The following is a 913-nucleotide window of genomic DNA, read 5'->3' as shown; positions in this document are numbered from 1 at the left end:
GAGTTTGCTCTCACTATCTCTACATTTTCGAGGGAAGCTCCCTTATCTGGCAAGACATAAAACACCAACAGGTCTTCAACAGTGGCTTGTTTCATCTATATATATATATATATATATATTCTCAACAAAGATTACTGTTTTGGTTATAGGAGGTAATAAATTTTTTTCAAGATCAATTAGTTATTATCAACTTGATTTTGTTTACATTTTTAAAGTATAAAAAAATAATTAAATTAATTTTAAAAGTAAAATTTATTTAAGGAAGTCTAGTTTTTTTTTTTACTTTTCAAATTCTTAAAGTAAAATAAAATAACTAAACTATTTATAAAAATAAAAAAAATTAACGGGCAACTAAGAGTTTTTTAGCTTTTTGTGAGTAGTAATTTTATAATTCAATAAATATAAAATATAATTTAAAAACAGAACTGGACGCAGCTCGCAAATGATTTTATTAAGGTTTATTCCAGCATAGGATTTTATTGATTTTTAAATCAGAATTAATTTTATTATTTCTATGAAACTGGTGTAAAAAATACTAGTTTATTTAAAAACTCATGGATGAGAACCCGCGCTCGGTTGTTGACGATGCAAAACAGCAGAACTTGTCCACGCAGGAGATTTATCTGTTGAGTGCATTCAAACAAGCTCATGAGATACCAAACACTCAGTATATAAGCATGAATTTAAACACCAGAGATGATATTGTGCTTGCTGATCGCCAGAGACGGTGCTGAAAAAAACAACCGAAAGGTATGGGATATGAGCAAAGTTCAAAAACGCCAGCGTCTCATCACTGTGCTTCCTCAGCAAACAGATTGCATATTTCTGCACCTCACTAATGCACCGTTCATTTACTGGTCTGGACTGCGTCCTTGTTATCCCCCATCCCCCCCCCCCCTCCCCATAAACACAA

The sequence above is a fragment of the Populus euphratica genome, unplaced genomic scaffold (genome assembly GCF_000495115.2).
Source record: "Populus euphratica unplaced genomic scaffold, PopEup_1.0 scaffold185.1, whole genome shotgun sequence".
Taxonomy (NCBI): domain Eukaryota; kingdom Viridiplantae; phylum Streptophyta; class Magnoliopsida; order Malpighiales; family Salicaceae; genus Populus; species Populus euphratica.
Note: the sequence above shows the minus strand (reverse complement) of the source record.